Source organism: Cervus canadensis, chromosome 5 (assembly GCF_019320065.1).
Source record: "Cervus canadensis isolate Bull #8, Minnesota chromosome 5, ASM1932006v1, whole genome shotgun sequence".
NCBI lineage: Eukaryota > Metazoa > Chordata > Mammalia > Artiodactyla > Cervidae > Cervus > Cervus canadensis.
Genome location: NC_057390.1, coordinates 73,545,755 through 73,564,563, shown reverse-complemented (window position 1 = coordinate 73,564,563; position 18,809 = coordinate 73,545,755).

Sequence of the window (18,809 nt, the reverse complement as noted above, 5' to 3'; positions counted from 1 at the left end):
AAGCTCTGTTGTCTACTGGGTACCTGAGACAGAGGGCACAGGCCCTGCTGTGTAGAACCACAAACCTTGAAATAATCAATCATTTTGGCATAAAATTCAGCCACCAATCTGATTTTTAAGACCTCAACATATATTAAAAAAATTCAGTTTCCATGGATTGTGCTCTATCCACACGTGAAGAGAGCAGATTTCAAAGTTGGTTTGCTAATTTTCTTGGAAATATAGTGGTGAGTTAACTTGAAAAATGTGTAACAATGTTTGTTCCTTGAAAAAATCCAATACTTTTCAAAATATGTGAATTTTTAAAAGTTTATTCTTAATTGATTTGGCACATTTGTATTCAAATATTAGCATATGATCTGTTTTCACTGTTCTCCCATCCTTTCTTCCTCCCTTCATTCAGCTCTTCCTCCTTCCCTTCATCTCCCCATCTCTCCTTTCATCACTCCCTGCCTTCCCCTCTACTTCCTCCTTCTCTTCTCTCCTCTTTCAATTTTGGAGGTATGATTTGCATAAAATAAAATGCACTGACCTAAAGTGTTCCCTTTGAATAATTTTGGCATTCATATATACCCATGTAGTTCAGTTCAGTTCAGTTCAGTTACTCAGTTGTGTCCAACTCTTTTACAGCCCCATGGACTGCAGCATGCCAGGCTTCCCTATCCATCACCAATTCCCCTTGTTTACTCAGACTCATGTCCATTGAGTCAGTGATGCCACCCAACCATCTCATCCTCTGTCATCCCCTTCTCCTTCTGCCTTCAATCTTTCCCAGCATCAGGGTCTTTTCATATGAGTCAGTGCTTCACACCAGGTGGCCAAAATATTGGAGTTTCAGCTTCAGTCCTTCCTATGAATATTCAGGACTGATTTCCTTTAGAATGGATTGGTTGGATCTCCTTGCTGTCCAAGGGCCTTTCAAGAGTCTTCTCCAACACCACAGTTCAAAAGCATCAATTCTTTAGCACTCAGTTTTCTTTATAGTCCAATTCTCACAGCCATACATGACTACTGGAAAAACCATAGCTTTGACCAAATGGACCTTTGTTGGTAAAGTAATGTCTCTGCTTTTTAATATGCTGTCTAGGTTGGTCATAACTTTTCTTCCAAGGAGCAAGTGTCTTTTAATTTCATGGCTGCAGTCACCATCTGCAGTGATTTTGGAGCCCAAAAAGATAAAGTCTGTCAATTTCCCATCTATTTGCCATGAAGTGATGGGACCAGATGCCATGATCTTAGTTTTCTGAATGTTGAGCTTTAAGCCAACTTTTTCACTCTCCTCTTTCACTTTCATCAAGAGGCTCTTTAGTTCTTCTTCACTTTCTGCCATAAGGGTGGTGTCATCTGAATATCTGAGGTTATTGATATTTCTCCTGGCATTCTTGATTCCAGCTTATGCTTCCTCCAGTCCAGCATTTCTCATGATATACTCTGCATATAAGTTAAATAAGGAGGGTAACAATATAGAGCCTTGACGTACTCCTTTTCCTATTTGGAACCAGTCTGTTGTTCCATGTCCAATTCTAACTGTTGCTTCTTGACCTGCATACAGATTCCTCAGGAGGCAAGTCAGGTGGTCTGGTATTCCCATCTCTTTAAGAATTTTTCACAGTTTGTTGTGATCCACATAGTCAAAGGCTTTGGCTTAGTCAATAAAGCGAAAGTAGATACCCATATAACCAGTAGCCAAAATAAGATACAGAATATCATCTTCACCTCAGAAAACTCTCTTTTTCTCCTTTCCAATCCAGAAGCTCCCAGTGTCCTGATTTCCATCATTTTATTGTTGCCTGTTCTTTGATCTCATCTGTATATAAGGCATGTACATTTTGTGGTTGACTTCTCTCTTTCAACAGAATGTTTTTGAAATTCATCCATGTTGATGTATTAGTTTGTACTTTTTGTTGCTATTCCATTGTAGGTATATACCAGAATTTATCAATATTCTTACTGAGGAATTTTTGACCTGGTTGTAGTTTTTGACTATTTATGAATAAGGCTATTATAAGTCTTCTGTGGACATGTATTTTATTTCTTCTAGGTAAAAACCTGGAGATACAGTTATTCGTCGTAGGGTCCATGTAGGCTTAACTTTTGCAGATGGGGGTCAAACAGTTCTTTAAAGATGGTGAATGATTTTTTATTCTCACTAGTAGGAGATCTCCAGTTGCTCCAAAACTTCACCAATATTTGTTATTTTCAGTGTTTAAAAAAAAATATTTTTAGCCATTACAAGTGTTTGTACAGTGATTTTTAAAATTTGCATTTCCTTGATGTTGATGTTGTTTAATACCTCTTCTTGTGTTTATTGGACATTTTTGCATCTTTCATTTATGGAATGTTCAAGTATTTTACCTAAATTTTTATCACATTGTTTATATTTTATTGCTGATTTATAGCAATGTCATATATATATATATATATATGATGGAAATAATTTTCTGGATACACTTAATATTTTTACATATAATATTTTAGTCTGTCTGGGGCTTTCTTTTAAATTTTCCTTAACTTTAAAAAAGCAATAGTTTTTACTTTGGTAAAATCCAGTTTGTCAATTATTTTCTTTTGAGATTTATACTTTTGGTATCCTATATAATAATTTTTCCTTTTACTGAGTTTGCAAAACTCTCCTATGTTTCCTTCTAAAGGTTTCATAGATTTTGTTTTTAAATTTAGCTTTATGACCCATTTCAAATGGACTTTTATGTATGGTGTGAGATAAAGGATTTAGCTAATTTTTTTAATATAGCTGTCCAATTGCTCTGATATCATTTATTGAAAAGATGATCCTTTTCTTGTTTAATTACCTTGATACCTTGAACATAAATTACTCTAACATTTATGTGGGTGCCTCTTTCTGGACTGTATTTTATTTAATTGATCTATATCATTTATAGGCATAATCTGTCTATAAGACATCAATGCCAGAGTTAGATTACTATAGTTTTAAGTTTTGAAAGTAGTTTTGTAGTAAGTTTTGAAACAAGGTGCCAACTTTATTCCTTCTCTTAATCTGTTTTTTAACTTCGAAATTTTATCAGACTTATAAAAAATTATTAGTTCAGTTCACTCGTTCAGTCATGTATGACTCTGCAACCCCATGGACTGCAGCCCGTCTCTGTTCATCGCCAACTCCCAGAGCTTACTCAAACTCATGTCCATCATGTCAGTGATGCCATCCAACCATCTCATCCTCTGTCATCCCCTTCTCCTCCCACCTTCAATCTTTCCCAGCATCAGGGTCTTTTTCAATGAGTTAGCTCTTCATATCAGGTGGCCAAAGTATTGGAGCTTCAGTTTTAGCATCAGTCCTTCCAATGAATATTCAGGACTGATCTCCTTTAGGATGGACAGGTTGGATCTCCTTGCAGTCCAAGGGACTCTCAAGAGTCTTCTCCAACACCACAATTTAAAAGCATCAATTATTCGGTGCTCAGCTTTCTTTATAGTCCAACTCTCACATCCATACATGACCACTGGGAAAACCAAAACCTATAAAAATAATACATTCCAGTTTCTCAATTGTCAGTCTTACACAGCTGCAGTACAATGCCAACTGAAAAAAAAAAGAGATATGATGTTTTTATTTAATATACAAATCTTGTTCAAGCTTTATCATGCTTTTTGCTCATGTATATTTCCACCCATTATCATTTTCCTTCAGCCTGAAACAAATTCTCTTACTAATTCTAATAGTACAGACCTTTTGAAATCAGATTGAAAATTATGTCATTTTTTTTTTCTGTTTAGAATGTCATTATTTTGCCTTCTTTATTTAAGTATAAGATTCTAGATTGACAGGGTATTTTTCTTTCAACCTCTTACAGATGTTTTTTTCTTTACTTCTGGCCTCCATTGTTTTTGATGACAAGTTAGTTGTTTGTTTTAATACCAGGTTTCCTTTGTATATAATCTTTTTTTTTTTTACTGTCTGCTTTTAATAATTTTTCCTTATCTTTGGTTTTTAGAAGTGTGACTATGGTATGCATTGTTATGACTTTCTTTTCATTTATCCTGCTTAAGTTTCAATGAGCTTCTTTAATCTATGGCTTGAAATTATTCCACAATTTTTGAAAAATTTTAGCCTATCTGTCTTCATTTATTTCTGCTGATCTATGCTCTCTCTCCTTCAAGAGCTTGAATTATACATGTGTTAGGCTATTTGATATTGTCTACAGACCTGTGATACTCTGTTCAATTTTTCCCCCTAGTCTTTGTATTTTAGTTCTATTGCATCATTTTACTGTTAATATCATCAAATGGATTCTTAATTTCTAATCTTGTATATTTTTTCATATCCTGTGTGTTCATGGTTGCTCAGTTGTGTCTGACTCTTTGTGACCCCACAGACTGTAGCCTTCCAGGCTCCTCTGTCTGTGGGGGTTCTCCAGGGAAGAATATTGGAATGTGTTACCATGCCCTCCTGCAGGGGATCTTCCCAACCCAAGGATCGAACCCAGGTCTCCCACACTGTAGGTGGATTCTTTACCATCTGAGCTACCAGGGAAGCACATTTTCATATCCGGTTTACTTGTTTAATTCCTTTTGTCTTTTTGAATTTTCTGTCTCTCTGCTGGCATTCCTTGTGTCATTACACATATAGTTTTGGGTTTGGGATATGGAACTTTGGGTGGTTAATTTCCCCATCTTTGTTTCTTTACTCTTGGGAGAGCCAAGAACCATCATAATGCCTGCTGGCTACATGCTGGGGTAGCTAAGAATAGTCTGGCTTCAGTTGTTTCCAACTTCAAAGAACACATATTTCTTCCTATTGAGGCTGTTAATTGAGAAGAATGACTAAGACAGCTCATGTAGGGAGGTTCCTGAAATGGTCTAATTTTGCCAAATCATAAGACTAGGTCTGCAGCCTCCTTTAAGGGCTTCTTTGAAGAGAAGAACACATTGAGAGGTGGGGTGCATCATTGGATTGATGGACTCCCACTGGAAACCAGTATCTTAACACTCACATTGTTTAGAAGTGCTAGCTTGTGATAGTAGCAAAAATACACTGACTTTTCATTCACTTTTTTATTGTTTTTAAATTCTCTACCTGAAATATTCCCTTTTATTGCTTGCATCTAGAGTGGCTATCTACCAATACTCTGGCCTTGGTATGCCACCGCTTGAAGGCACAAAGGTCTTCGTTTGTGAGTTATCCACTTTATTATGGTCACAGATTACTACTCTTCAAAAGCCCCAATAGGAATAGAGTTTCCAGTGAAGGAATTCCACAAAATCCCTGGGGATTCAAGATGTCTAATTTTTGGACATTGAACATTCTGTCAGTCCTTCTACGAGGCAAGCCAGTCCACAGAAGCAAACATAGCCTCATTTTCTCAAGACAACAAGAAGAAAAGAAAAATAGAAACTGGAGTTCAAGCAAGTATTGTCTTTTTAAGTTTGAGAGCCTCTTCCTGCGGTGTGCCTCTGGGCATATCAGCGTCTTTTGATTCTCCAGAGCTGCGCTTACGCTGGGTGTTGCTGGCAAGAGTCATGCCAAAAAGGCAGAGGATTTTAAACAGAGAGCTTGAGAGCATTATGTGTTGGTCTCTGGCAAGGGAGCACTTGACTGAACAAGAAGCAGCCAGATGCAGTGTCTCCAAGGTGAATCTGTAATAACTTAGGTGGCAGTAATTTCCTAGGAGACTGGCATAATTATACCCAAACAAATTGCCTGAACAGACACATATTTATTAACATGAGATTAAAACTCTCAAGTTTGAGCAAACCTGGAGAGCAGCAGCAGAAGCCAAAGTGGGGAGGAATGTGGGTAATTTGTCTGACACCCCACACCAGAGCTGAGAAAGAGCCAGGGTAAGGTCCAGTCTGCAGTCTGGGCCTCTGAGGACTCAGCTGTAGTTTCTTGTTTACTGTTGACATCACTGGATATCGACACTTAGAACTTGTATCAGTTATCTCACTAGTGTGTAACAGCTCACTCCAAATTTAGTGGCTTTAAGTAGCAGCCATTTACTTAGTTTATAATTCCAGTGGATTGAGCTGGTCAGCTCTGCTTCATCCTGGCCCTCTCAGATGCTCCAGGTCAGCTTCAGGTCAGCCAGGCAGCAATATTTCTGAAGCTGGTTGGCTGTTGGCAGGTGCGGCAGGATGACTAGGACACATGTCTCCAGTCCTACGGCAGCCTAAGGCGGGCTTGTCCTCCTGGTGCTTCCAGGGTTCCAAAAAAGCAAGCAGAGCAGATAAGGCCTTAGGAGAGCTAGTTCAGAACTAGCACACCATCATTTCCACTAAATTCTGTTGTTAAGGCAATTATAATACAAAGCTAGCCCAGAATCAAGCAGAGGGGAAATACACTCCCTTTCTTGATGAAAGAAACTGCAACATCACATTATCAGTTCAGTTCAGTCACTCAGTAGTGTCCGAATCTTTGCGACCCCATGGACTGCAGCACACCAGGCCTTCCTGTCCATCACCAACACCCAGAGCGTGCTCAAACTTATGTCCATCGAGTCAGTGATGCCATCCAACCATCTCATCCTCTGTCTTCCCCTTCACCTGCTGTCTTCCATGTTTCCCAGCATTAGGGTCTTTTCCAAGGAGTCATTTCTTTGCATCAGGTGGCCAAAGTATTGGAGTTTCAGCTTCAGCATCAGTCTTTCCTATGAATATCCAGGATTGATTTCCTTTAGGATGGACTGGATTGGATATCCTTGCAGTCCAAGGGACTCTCAAGAGTCTTCTCTAACACCACAATTTAAAAGTGTCAATTCTTCAGTGCTCAGCTTTCTTTATGGTCCAAATCTCACATCTGTACATGACTACTGGAAAAACCATATCTTTGACTAGATGGACTTCTGTTGACATAACAGTGTCTCTGCTTTTTAATATGTTGTCTAGGTTGGTCATAGCTTTTTTTTTTTTCCCAAGGAGCAAGCATCTTTTAATTTCATGGCTGCAGTCACCATCTGCAGTGATTTTGGAGCCCAAAAAAATAAAGTCTGTCACTGTTTCCCCATTTGTTTGCCATGACATGATGGGACCAGAAGCCATGATCTTTGTTTTCGAATGTTGAGCCTTAAGCCAACCTTTTCACTTTCATCAAGAGGTTCTTTAGTTCTTCTTCGCTTTCTGCCATAAGGGTAGTGTCATCTGAATATCTGAGGTTATTGATCACATTATAGGACATCACAAATGGCATGGGAATAAGGAGCAGTGAAGGACCGTAGGCTTTAAAACAAAAATCTATAGTAAAACCCTTTAAAAACCATAAGGCTGCTCGAGGTTGTACTGATGTAGATACGAGTATTCACATCAAGCTTCTTTATTCTATATTGTCTGTTCAGTTAAATTAGGCATGCATTTATTAAATATGTTCTATAAGCAAGGTACTGTGTTTGACATTCTGTGGGGAAGACCAGTTTGAAAAACAATATATTGTTCCTGATTTCTAGGGCCTCACACTGTAGTGGGAAAGACAGATACATAGTCCGATAGTCAGCATATACTGTTGTTAACATCATCAATATTGTCATGGTCTACAATAGGGAGTATGAAAAAGAGAGAGTTTAGATAATGATGCCTGTTGCATTTATGGGATCACGTATGTGTTGCTCTAAGGACTGGATAAGAACGGTGCTGACATTTACTGCACTGGGTGGAATGCTGTGGGTTGACTTGGAGTCAGGAAACCTGAAATGATGGCATCTGTCTGGTGAGGGTACTGGAAGCCGGCAGGTGGATGTAAATATGATTTAGCATCTTAGAGGGTCACAGAGAAAGCAGGTGAACACAGCTTTCTGATCAATCGGATTAATTTGCCAACCACCATTTACTTGGTGGTGAGATGGATTTAATATATTGGAGAACAAGAAGCAATAAAATTGGATAACAACTCAGGCAGAGATAGGGAAGAGGCCACTGAGATCTGAAAACCTAATAAATACAACTGTGATCCTTACTGGAAAGTAGCTAACAGTTCTGGGATTAAATCATGGACCTCCAGTGGTTTATGTAGATGTGAACACATGCCTGCCTTTGCATTGGTAGCCTGTCCTCCCAATACACATTTGCTTTGTCGTTTCCCCAGAAAGACTTTGGCATTCCCCTATGGTCCTCTCATATCCTTTTTCTTCCAGATTAGTTGCTGGAGTGGTATCAGAGTGAGTGCTTTTGTACTCTTTATACCTTTAGCGTGTGTTGATGGGCTGATTTCATATATCTCAAACTTCATATGCTCATGTCATGAGAAGTCTATAAAGATGCTAAAACTACATCCATTCTGGTCCTGGTTTTGACATGGCACGATTCTGTGGCCACATTGTGAAGTTCAGGTGCTCTAACCTGTAACAGATTGTGATTCCCAGGCCACTGAGCCTTTGGGGTCTCAAGTTTCCTATCTTTCACCATGATTGCGTGTACAGCATGAGAAGATGGCTGTGGAAGGAGAACCTTCCTCTGCCAATATAAGCAGCACGGTAACAAGAGAAGAATTTCTGGATTTAGACTTCCCTGCTCAGATCATGGCTGTTTCCCTTTCCAATAATATAATTGAGGCTAAGTTGTTTGGTCTGTTGATGCCTCCATAAAGGGTGTAGAACCATGCATGGCAAGACTAAATACATGTTTGTAATTGATAGTAGTAATAAGAATACCATTTCTTCTGTTACCTCCTAGCATGCCCTGTGCTAAGTTTTTCCAACTCAAACTTGTCAAACACTTACTGAGGACCCTGAACTGCCTATAAGTTGTAGGGATGAATAAGATATGGCTTCTGTTTTCAAGGATTCACTATAAAAAATATATATATATATATATGTGTGTATGTATATATATATGTATATATATATATATATTTAGTCTTGCCATGAATGGTTCTACACCCTTTATGGAGGCATCAACAGACCAAACTAGTATCAGACTGACATGCTATATGCTTTAAAGAGGTTGAGATAAAGTGCTGAGGCAGCACAGGAGAGGGAAAGAGCAGATCTAGCAAGACTAAGAATGTAGCATTGGTGCTGAAGGATATTTAGAATTAGGCAAGCTGTGATGAGTTGGGGACTGAGATAGGGAAGGGAAAAGTCATGTTAATGTTTCTAATTTAAAATGAGGAAATTGGTCCATATAATTTTCAGTTGCATGAGAGCTCTAAAATTCAATTCTACAAAATCATGCTTTCATTCCTTGATGAATATATGAGAATTCAGTAAATGAGTTGTTGCATCCAAAAATTTTAGCTGCTGGGCATGAAGTTTACCCAGTATTCACAGCAAAACAGATTACTAGTAGAAACTTGAATTAGAAAAATGCTGACACAGTAGAAAATATAATTTGTACCCAATGGCTTGAAAAAAACCTATAAAACTACCCAGGAACTGTGCAGCTACTAAATGGGGCCTAATGGCATTTTCGTTTTTCATGTCGGCATTTCAAGGTTGTTCTGACAAAGTTCACCTGGGAAGAAGGGCTTTTAGTGAAATGGCAAAATGGTGCTTCCTCTGATGTCTCAGTTGAAACCTGTGCTTTGAAATCATTTGGATGCCGTTAGTGGCAGTGTCCTTATAAGCTAGGCAGGCCTTTTGCCAGTTTCATTGTTTCTAAGAATTACCTAGGGAGTTTTAAAACAAATGCAGATTCCTTGAGCGCTGCCTTTGAAGATTCTGGTTTAGCAGGTCTGTGGCAGGGCCCAGACATCTGTATTTTAGCAGCGATCTGATGCAAGTGGTCTCAGCAACACTTAATGAAGCATCCAGTTGAGAAGGTTGAGTGCGATGTCTGAGGTCACACAGAGTAGCCAATAAACCAGAATGTGTTCTGGAAGCAGCATCACTTTTGAGTGTCAGACATAAATCTGAGAACTGAAGCTCCTTGAGAAGCTGGAAGAAAACGAATTTTAAGCTACTAATCAAAGACTTAGGTGTCAGAACTGGCTCAGTGCATGCAAAGACTTAAGGTCAATATTTCGTCTTGGTTACCTGAGTTTTCCTCCTCACTTAGTGTCCTTGGTCATTTCTCTCCCACCCCCACCGCCTGGCACCTAAGCCTGCTCTGTCACACCATTCCCCATCCTTCACTGGAAACCTGCCCTGTACTTCTTCAGCTCCATGGCATCCTGGTTCCTAGGGTTTCCTCTGAAAGGGACTGAAAGGAGTGATTAAGAGACACAAAATGAAACAATAACTTCCTAAAAAATCCCAGAAATTGGTTGGTATAAGAGATTTGGAAGGCATCCAACCCCCTAAATCACAGTGCACCTTGCTGTCAGTAATAACGAGAGAAAACAGAGTCTAGAAGAAAAATTCCCAACTAAATCTAGTTTCAGGCTTCTTATATAAATCTGGGACAGCATATGTATGTAAAAATCTCAATGGGCCAAGAATGCACATCAGATGCTGTGCTAAACACAGTCACTTTGCTACAGGAAGGAGGCATTGGCTACAGGAGGGCCCCGGTTCTAAAGCAGATGTAGCTCACAGATGATAAGCTACTCTGGAGAAAAGAGATGATGAAAATGACTTTTGTTTCAGAGGCATCCCTTTTAATGATAACTCAAATAATTAACTTCAATGGCAGCGTGTGCAGAGTGCCTTATACAACACTGTTCAAGGTGCCTTATAAAAACCTACCATTTTAACAGATAACTTAGAAGGGTGAGAAGTTTCAAAGCAGTGCAATGTCAAATTGGGGTCTGGAAAGAGGCTAGTCTGTATCTTCTGGGGATTTTAGCAGCAGGGTCTGTAGGATAGCATGTGTCTTTATCCAGGCTGGTTACCCGTGTAGGGCCAACCAAGGGTTAAGAGCAAGAGAAGACGGCAAGAGAATAAATGACCACTAGGGGGCAGAGAAGAGCTGGGGTATAATAACCTCTCAAAGGAAGTGAAGTAAACCTCTTAGAGAGGGCCAATTCTACCTGCAATTTCAGTCTCTACAGTTCTTCAGATTTGCTTCTCTGCCATAGCCATGTTTGAGCCATTCAGCACATATTTAGGAGCAGGGAGGTTTAAACAGGCTGTTGACAGGTGAGAGGTATCCTCCTCTCCAAAATATCCATGTAGAGACATCCTTGAGGAAGATAAAGATACTTAGATGGATATTTTGAGACCTCAGTTCATGATTGTTCTAAGTAAAGATTTTAACACAAAGCTGCAAGATGAGAAGATGATTTTCAACTGCAAACTCGCTTCTGTAGAAGTATTTATGCGACATATTTGCAGGATATAATAACGATTTTAAACTGTGAGGTGTGCTGGGTAGAACACAGGCTAACAGGCCTCAAGGCTGGATGTTTTCATCCTGTGACTCCTAGCGCCCTCACGATGTCCTTGGGCTCTGCTTCACCCGGCTGAGTGCCCAGCATAGAACGGTGCGGCTGAGTGCCCAGCATAGAACGATGCGTGGCGGGTGGGCTGCCTGGTGGGAGTGCCCCCTTGAGGGCAATGGCCATCTCCTGCTGTTTCCTGCAGCCCCACAGGAGGCCCTGAGGGTAGCACTCTGGGGGAAGGAGCAGGGAAGATGAATCTCTAGTCACAAGATAATTTTTCCTTTGCATATTTTGTTGTCCTCTTGCTCTCCTGTGTCACCTCTGAATTTCTGTGTGTTTCCCATCTGTTAACATCAACCTGAAGCATTTCTAGACATCTTCTGTCACTGTCTTTCATTGTCAGCCCCTATAGCTGGTACCCCACAATGAACAATTATATTGTCTGTGGTTATATATGATTCTCTGGTGGCTCCAGATGTGAAATCTTGTTCCCTTAATGACACTCTAACTATCTCCAGCAAATCAGCATCTGCTCTGCTGGGCTTAGTCAGGGCCAGATGCATGAGTCTCAATAATTTGCTTTTTGGTCCTTATCGCTCTTCCAGGATCTGGGGTTTGTCAGCCAAATCAATCAGTAAACAGAAAGGCAGCATATTACAGTGAAAATATCACTGAATGAACAAAAGGGTGTTGGGAGTCTAGTGTTCCTACTATTTAACTTGAAGAGGATGTGTGGATGGGCCACCCAAATTTCTGTGTTTGAGTGTCCTCTTCTTTAAGATTAGAATGTGACTTGGTTTGCATGCCTGTTATGAGAATGAAAGCAGAGGTGAAAGGGATTTCCAGAGATGCAATGCATGCCCAGGAGCTTCAGTCACGTCCAACACGTTGCGACCCCATAGACTGTACCCCGCCAGGTGTCTCTGCCCCTGGGACTCTCCAGAGATGAAAGTCGTTAGGTAAATGGGGAGTGTGAGTAGACCAACTTGGCAATGTGGAGAAAGGGAAGCTGAGATGGTTCTGACCACACCCTACCTGGAATAGTATTGAAGTAAAACATCATATAAGTTAAATAAGCAGGGTGACAATATACAGCCTTGACGTACTCCTTTTCCCATTTGGAACCAGTCTGTTGTTCCATATCCAGTTCTAACTATTGCTTCCTGATCTGCATACGCATTCCTCAAGCGGCAATCAGCTGATGTGGTATTCCCATCTCTTTAAGAATTTTCCACAGTTTGTGGTGATCCACACAGTCAAAGGCTGTGGCATAGTCAATAAAGCAGAAATAAATGTTTTTCTGGAATTCTCTTGCTTTTTCGATACTCCAACAGATGTTGACAATTTGATCTCTGGTTCCTCTGCCTTTTCTACAAACCTTCTTAAACATCTAGAAGTTCACTGTTCACGTACTGTTGAAGCCTGGCTCAGAGAATTTTGAGCATTACTTTACTAGCGTGTGAAATGAATGCAATTGTGCAGTAATTAGAACATTCTTTGGCATTGCTTTTCTTAGGGATTGGAATGAAAACTGACCTTTTCCAGTCCTGTGGCCACTGTTGAGTTTTCCAAATTTGCTGGCATATTGAGTCCAACACTTTCACAGCATCATCTTTTAGGATTTGAAATAGCTCCACTGGAATTCTGTCACCTCCACTAGCTTTGTTCATTGTGATGCTTCCTAAGGCCCACTTGACTTTGTATTCCAGGATGTCTGGCTCTAGGTGAGTGATCATACCATCGTGATTATCTGGGTTCTGAAGATCTTTTTCTGTATAGTTCTTCTTTGTATTTTTGCTACCTCTTCTTAATATCTTCTGCTTCTGTTAGGTCCATACCATTTCTGTCCTTTATTGTGCCCAACTTTGCATGAAATGTTCCCTTGGTATGTCTGATTTTCTTGAAGAGATCTCTAGTCTTTCCCATTCTATTGTTTTCCTCTATTTCTTTGCACTGATGGCTGAGGAAGGCTTTCTTATGTCTCCTTGCTATTCTTTGGAACTCCACATTCAAATGGGTATCTTTCCTTTTCTCCTTTGCTTTTGGCTTCTCTTCTTTTCAGAGCTATTTGTAAGGCCTCCTCAGACAGCCATTTGCTTGTATGCCTTTCTTTTTCTTGGGGATGGTCTTGATCCCTGTCTCCTGTACAATGTCACAAACCCCCATCCATAGCTCATCAGGCACTCTGTCTATCAGATCTAATCCCTTGAATCTGTTTCTCACTTCCACTGTATAATCTTGAGGAATCTGTATGCAGGTCAGAAACCAACAGTTAGAACTGGACATGAAACAACAACTGGCTCCAAACAGGGAAAGGAGTACATCAAGGCTGTATATGGTCACCCTGCTTGTTTAATTTATATGCAGAGTACATCATGAGAAATGCTAGGCTGGATGAAGCACAAGCTGGAATCAAGATTGCCGGGAGAAATATCAATAATCTCAGATATGCAGATTATACCACCCTTATGGCAGAAAGTGAAGAAGAACTAAAGAGCCTCTTGATGAAAGTGAAAGAGGAGAATGAAAAAACTGGCTTAAAACTCAACATTCAGAAAACTAAGATCATGGCATCTGGTCCCATCACTCATGTCAAAGAGATGGGGAAACAGTGGAAACAGTGACAGACTTTATTTTTTGAGGGGGCTCCAAAATCACTGCAGATGGTGACTGCAGCCATGAAACTAAAAGACGCTTACTCCTTGGAAGAAAAGCTATGACCAACCTAGAAAGCATAATAAAAAGCAGAGACATTATTTCGCCAACAAAGGTCCATCTGGTCAAGGCTATGGTTTTTCCAGTAGTCATGTATGGATGTGAGAGTTGGACTACAAAGAAAGCTGAGCGCCAAAGAATTGATGGTTTTGAACTGTGGTGTTGGAGAAGACTCTTGAGAGTCCCTTGGATAGCAAGGAGATCCAACCAGTCCATCCTAAAGGAGATCAGTCCTGACTATTCATTGGAATGATTGATGCTGAAGCTGAAACTCCAGTGTTTTGGCCACCTGATGCAAAGAACTGACTCATTGGAAAAGACCCTGATGCTGGGAAAGATTGAAGGCAGGAGCAGAAGGGGACGACAGAGGATGAGATGGTTGGATGACATCACTGACTCAATGGACATGAGTTTGAGTAAACTCCGGGAGTTGGTGATGGACAGGGAGGGCTGACGTGCTGCAGTTCATGGGTTTGCAAAGAGTTGGACACGACTGAGTGACTGAGCTGAACTGAACTGATATTAGTACCAGCTTCAGGGTCTATAGGAAATTCAGATAATAAAAGACAGTGATAGAAGATGTCTAAAAACCCGGGTGAGAAGTTTGGGGAGGGGGAATCCAGGAGGGAGCACCTTCATGACAGAGGCTGACTAGTCGGCCGCTTCTTTTCCCATAGCTTCCTCTCGGACAGGTGTCCCAGGTGACGGTTTGGAAGTGTCTCTATCACAGAGAGTTAAATATTTCAGTTAGGTCACCTACTTTCCCCAAGCCTTTTCTCTTTTTGGTTGCTGTGGCTAAAACCACTAAAATGGAAAACACAGGCCAGAAACCTCACATAGCCTCCTGCTGCAAAATAGAAAAGGCCCAGAGACTGGCTCCTGTGCTGCGGCTCTCATCCTGTAGGAAACAGGTGGGAGAAATTGCGTCTCTATGGTGCTCATACCTGGCCTAACAGTTATGTTTTCTGAAAAGGTCTGGCCATGAAGACAGCCAGAAGTGTGAGGGAAACAGTGGAGATCACTATGTTTAGGCCTCAGGATTTTATGCAAGGAAATGTGGGGCCTGGGACCACTGTGGATGTGAGGAGCAGTTAACTGACCTTATTTAGCCGTCCTGTAGATCTCAATTCAGGCTTCCCAGGTGGCCAGTAATAAAGAATCTGCCTGCCAAGCAGGAGATGTGGGTTCGATCCCTGGGTCAGGAGGATTCCCTGGAGAAGGGAATGGCAGTTCATTCCAGTATTCTTGTTTGGAAAACCCCATGGACAGAGGAGCCTGGTGGGCTATAGTCCTTGGGGTCGCAGAGTCAGACGTGACTGAGTGACTAATTAACTACAAATATCTCAATTCATAAAGAAATGTAGAATACTTTTGGAACTTTATACCAGTTCCCAGCCTTCTATCCTACAGGGCATGAATTGGGAGTTGACCTAGAAGAAAAAGAAAGAGAAATGGGCTGGGTCAGCTATACCTGCCCATCTGTATGTGTGAAGCTGCATGTTTGAAATAAAACAAGTGTAGGGTGAAATGTTAGTCTGGTAGAAATGACGTTGACTTCTTAGGATCTATTCTAATGGTCTTATCTTGAGGATATTTTGCTATCTTTGATGTAGGGCTAACTGTGTTGCTTGCTAACTGTGGGTTGCTTGCTAATAGCGATTATAGGCACATCCTGCAAAGGAGCATAGTAAACAAATGAGGAGAGCTTTAACCTATTTCTAAGAAGTGCTGGTTAAATCTGAACTCAAGCCATGGGTCTCATAGTTGACACTTGAAATACAGAGTCCTTCTGAGATGACACTCCTCAAACAATCTGTTAAGGAACTGGTGTTCTACTTGTGATGCTCAACAGATGTAAATCTTAGGTACTCTGATGACAATGAAAGGGCTAGAAAGAACGCAAATACTTGTGTAGACAAAATTATTATATCCCTATTTCAGAAGAGGAAACTAAAACACAGAGAAGAAATATTTTGCAAAAGTGTCCTTAATGTCAGCTCCTTTCAGAATTACCCTTTCATTTCCACCTTTGACATAGTTGCTATTTATTGAATCAATTCAGAAATCTTGAAATCATCCTAGACAACTCCATCTTTTAGTAACCAAAACAGTTTAATTTTCAAGTTATATCATTTCATACTCAGAAAAGTTTATCAGGATCATTCAGGTAAATTATTAGAAATAATAAGAGACTAACCATATGGCCAGCACCAAGATCAATATGCAACCCTTGTGTGTTTTTATATGTCCTGAAGTTAAAGATTAAGAAACACAATTCAAAAATATTTCTCCTAAAAGCTCACATTAGTTGAATACTTATTACGTATTAAATACTCTGCATATATTATTTGATGCCAGTAGATATGTTAGTATGTGAATGGAAAAGAAAATACAGAGGGATGTATATATCAAACTCTTCCTTCTGACTTAAACTTCATTCTTACTCAAGTACATCCTCTATTGTTTCTTTCTGTAAGGTTCTGTGAATTGGTAAGTCTGTCTGAAATGTCTCTTCTGTTCTCTATTTCTTTTCTGGCTGCTCTGCACAGCTTGCAGGGTCTTAGTTCCTGATCAGGCATTGAACCTGGGCCCTCAGCACTAACAGCGCAGAGTCCTAACCACTGGACCATCAAGGAATTCCTTCTAATGTTCTCTCTTGAATGATAATCCAGGAATATAATTATTTATTATTATTAATCAGTTTCCCATATTTTGATAATATGAATTCATTTTCTTTTTATCTCTGTTTTGGCTAATTAAAGATCTAATTGTTAATTCTTTGTAAATAGTCTGCCTTTCTTCTTTGGTTGTTCCTAAGATTCTCTTCTTGTCTTTGGGGTTTTGCAATTTTGTGGCTGTGTGTCTAAAAATCCACATGTGTGGTTTTTTAAAAAGTATGCTGTGCTGGGGTACAGTGGATTTCCACCTTTTAGCAATTCTGTAAAATCCTAGGATATTATTAATAAATACTGACTTTTCAATGTTCAGTCTAACCTCCTGGTAGAGCATTCATTAGGTATAAATTGGATGTCTCCTATTATCTGTATTTCTTAAGCTTTACTTAATACTTTCCATATTTTAATCAGTGTGGGGAACTTCTAGCTCCCTAATTCAGTTTTCAGCTCTGCTTACTTACTGAATATTTAATTTCTTTGAAAAAACATTGTGTATATGTTTGTGTGTTTAATTCCTAGACGTAATATTTAACCTTTACTTTCAAAGCTGCTAGTTCTTTTCCATAATGTCTTATAAGACACAGTTTTCCCTTATACCTTTTTTCTTTTAGTCTCTGTGTTTACTTTGATCATATTATTTTAGAGTCTAGTTTTTCTACTCTCTATAATTCTTTGGGATTGAGTATATCTGTTTATCACTATTTCCCTTGTGATCATTTCCTTGTGTGTGTGTGTGTGTGTGTGTGTGTTTAGCTATACTCTTCTGTTCGTATGCATTGTTTTATTCTCAGGGTATCTGGTCCCACAAACCCTTGTTGGTTATAGACATATTGCCATTAAGGGTTTTTATGTTTATTTATTTTTGTTTTAACTTCCAGGTTATGCAGGGATTTTATAGGGCTACACCAATTTTTTGATTCACTTATCACTCTGAGCTATGAATTTCATATTGATAGAAAAAAAATGTAAGCTTTACAACTTTACCCAACACAGGTTATGTTGCTTAACAAAAATCAACCTTTTAATTATGATATTGTAAAATTATTGCTTGGCTTGTGTGTCTTTTCCATCCTTTATATTTTCACACACTGTTCCCAAGACGCATTTTCTCTCTTTGGTGTCTAGGCTAGTGGGTGTACTTCTACTTTCATTATCACTGAGGTTTCTTAGATTTAACATCCTACTTCACATGTGTGAAATACCACCTATCCTCTCTTTATGTGGGCTCTAAAGCTCAGCCCTGTAACTCCTACGTCCAGCAGTCCATTATGAGCTGAGCTGCCCAGCCTTATAACTCCTAAATCCAGTAGTCTATTATACCATGCGGTTGGGCACTGTTGTTTTGATTTCTTGATGACTATGCTTTCTTTAAGTTTCCTCTTTTATATGATACTTAGAAATTCCCCTTTCTTTCCTTTGAGTTCAAGTGTATGTTATGTTATTACAATGTATATAATCAGACCTTCATTTTCCTGCAAGCAGGACTCTTGCTTTGTTGACTGAATCCACCATGTTCCTAGAATGTCATAATCTATAAATTCAGTTGACATTTTTAAAGAAGATGAATGTTTTCTTAAAAAAATAAAAGCAATATTTAAGGTACTTCCCTGGTGGTCCAGTGACTAAGACTCTGTGCTCTCCATACAGAGGGCCGGGGTTCAACCCCTGGTCAGGGAACTAGATCCCACATATTAACTCGATCCTAACATGCCACGGTTAAGAGTTCACATGCTGCAACTAAAGATCCCATGTGCCACAATTAAGACCTGGCACAGCCAAATAAATAAATATTTTTTTAAAAACCCAAAAAACAATATTTAAGGCAAGAGACTTCTGGTTTCTATTTGAATTGCTACTAACTCACAACAAGATAAATAAAGATTGACAGTAAGTCTATTGCCAAGTCTAGAAGGAATTTCTACCGTTAGATTGATTGAACTGGATTGAAAAGTGTAATCGATGGTCCATTGTCTAGGCTCATGAGAAATCTGCCCATTCTGATTCCCTCCCTCCTTCTGGTATTCTCTGTCCTCCTGATTAGAAGCACAAGCTCTTTACTGACTGGAAATCTCTCTCCACTGCATGATAGCTGTGTGCGTGTATAGTGTATGTTGAGATAGGTAAGAAACTATTTCTTACTTCCCACTTTCTCTTTATATCCCAACTTTATCTCCAACCCACACCTGTATTGTTCA